The sequence below is a fragment of the Silene latifolia genome, chromosome 3 (assembly GCF_048544455.1).
Source record: "Silene latifolia isolate original U9 population chromosome 3, ASM4854445v1, whole genome shotgun sequence".
Classification (NCBI taxonomy): Eukaryota; Viridiplantae; Streptophyta; class Magnoliopsida; order Caryophyllales; family Caryophyllaceae; genus Silene; species Silene latifolia.
In genome coordinates, this window is record NC_133528.1 from 146,462,520 (window position 1) to 146,465,250 (window position 2,731).

Below are 2,731 nucleotides of genomic sequence, written 5' to 3' on the forward strand. Positions count from 1 at the left end.
TGAACCATAGGAAAAGTTTGGGTGGGCTCTCATTCCGGGATGATACTGGTTGTTGTTAAATGCTTGCTTTGCCGGACTAGACTCCCATACTCCGTTCACTTGCTCTATGCAATTGCCCTCTCCTACCATCAAAGGACACTCATTTGGTGGATGTCCTTGGTCTCCACAAATCTCACAACTATAAACTTGGTTCCTCATAGAAGAAGAGTAGCTAGATGTGTTGCTTGAACTCATCAAGGCAACTTGTTGCTTGAGCTCTTCTATCAACCCTTTAACCTCAACATTGTTGGCCGATTCAACCGTTGACTTTCCCTTCCTCTTATGCCTATCATTATTCCAATGAAAGGTACGAGAAGCCATTTCCTAAATAAGTTCTTTGGCCGTCTTGTGATCAATTTTATCTAACGCCCCCTTTCCCGAGCCGGAATCTAGGTTCATCTTCATTTCATTGTTCAACCCCTCATAAAAGTTGTTTATTAGCTCATCATCCCCAATCCAGTGGTGAGGACATAGCCTTTGGAGGCCCTTGTACCTCTCCCATGCTTCGTAAAGGGTCTCATCTTCTTGTTGGGTGAAGCCTTAGAGCTCACTTTTGATTCTTGCGGTTCGTTTTGGTGGGAAATACTTGTTTAAGAAAGCTTTGGAAACGTCATCCCAAGTCCGAAGAGAATCGGGTTCACAACTTTTAAGCCACTCCTTGACACTTACCCTCAAGGAGTAAGGGAAAAGCCTAAGGCGGACGGCATCTTTCGACACTCCGTTCGCTTTAAACATGTCACAACTATCCAAGAACTCGTTGAGATGTTCATTGGGGTTTTCAGTGGCTCCCCCGCCGAATTGGTTCCCTTGGACTAGTTGTAGCAAGGTGGCCTTCACATCAAAGTTGTTAGCTTGAATAGGTGGCTTGACAATACTAGGATTCACCACCTTTTTCGGAGCCAAATTATCCCGCATAGGAACCGCGGCCATTATCACTTCTTCCGGAATTACAAAGCGATTCTCAAAAGACTCGAAGGTACTCGGTTCTTCTCGAATGTCTTTCACTACTAAATTTTCTTGGGAAGTTGGTGTTTCTATAAGTCCTCTTCTACGGAGTGAATTTAGTCTTCTTGCGGTAGCTTCAATCTCGTGGTCAATCGGATAAATTGGTTGGCCTCTTCGATTTCTCCTACTCATGCAAAAAGTCCTACACACTCAAGAGAAGGATTAGTAACACAAAAGACTTAGTCTAAACTAGAACGAAAACAATTAATATCTAGCCGAACTCCCCGGCAACGGCGCCAAAAACTTGATGGTTATCAAATTAAACCTCGCAAGTGCACGATTTATCGTTGTGCAAAATTGAGGGTCGATCCCACAAGGAGCTAGGAAGACTACTAATCGTTTTAACTCATTGTTTAGCTAAGCCGACAATAAAGGAGGAGATTGTTATACTAAAGCTACCTAAAACAAAGTGAATTACAAACTTAACAAGAAAAAGATAAATGGGCAAAAGGAAGGATAAGTTGTAAATCAAATGATTAAAAAGCCTAAGACTCGGTTCTCCCACAACATTTCATAACTTCACACTATTAATTCCTTAGGCTAATCATAAGGGTAGCAAGGTGAGGAGGAGATGGCTCTAATTCGCCCAAGACCCCCTTCTCGGGTTCGAAATAGGACACTAGCACTACCCACCAACCCCCCTCTCAGGTTCGAAAGTCGGAATCCCTAACTCAATCACCCAACAACCCCAAAAACGTGCACATTTCCAAGGAGGTCAAGAACTTGGTCAAGGTCATTAAGTACTCATCGTAATCCGGGTCATCCCACTCCTCCTCTCGGAGGTCGATTTCAAACGCTAGTCTAGAGGTACCCTCCCTTGGTTCTCCCTTTTGGTCTCAACCTAGGTTAGCAATAGGGTCAAATCCCGGGTATCCAATTTACAACCTAACCAACTCTCGTTGGTGGACAAGGGTCACAAATCGACACTACCCGAAATCAACCCATAAACCAAATCATTCCTCTAAACTACCCTCACCAAATTCCCCAAATAATTAGCCTTAATGAGATTCAATTAGTGAAGTTACTCATGTCGGGTCAAACCGAGTCCTAGTGGAAGACTACTCACTAATCATGTTTCTAAAAGCAAGAGAAACAACAAAGATGGAATCTTTAAGCATAAACATAGTGGGAGAATAAATTCTACTACTAATCATGCAATAATCCAACACAAATTATGAAGAAAGACAATTTAATCTAATAATGATGAGGATTAAACTAAAAGACACAACCTTTAACACAAGTAACTCAAAGATTCAATCTTTAACACAAGAGAATCAAAGACTCAATCTTTGGGTGTAAATAACAATGGTGAACAAAGAAAAAATGAACAAGAGGAAAAATAACAACAATCAAACAACAAGATTGGAATCCTAACATAAACAATTAAACAAAACTTAAAAGAGAAGCAAATATAAACAAATGAAATTAGGAAGAGAAATAATACCAACTCAATAGCAAAGAAAGGAATTTGGATTGAAAAATAAGGAAGGAGCAACCTTCAATCTTCTTACAACCCAATTTCTACTACTAAGTATGATGGAATAATTGAAGAACTTGTTCTAATTAGGGAAAGATTAGCAATGTAATTAACAAGATTTAACCTTGGAAAAGGAAATTAATTTCGATCTAGGGTTGTGTGTACAATTGATTAAGGGAGGGGGTATATATAGTTTGCACCTCAATTAGG

At 40.4% G+C, this 2,731-nt stretch overlaps 1 non-coding gene across 1 annotated transcript; it reads left to right on the forward strand.

The window, feature by feature from the left end:
- Positions 1-492: 492 nt before the first annotated feature.
- Positions 493-600, forward strand: LOC141650825 (small nucleolar RNA R71). The gene has a single exon (XR_012546837.1). It is a non-coding gene; the product is annotated as a small nucleolar RNA R71 (small nucleolar RNA).
- The last annotated feature ends 2,131 nt before the right edge of the window (positions 601-2,731 follow it).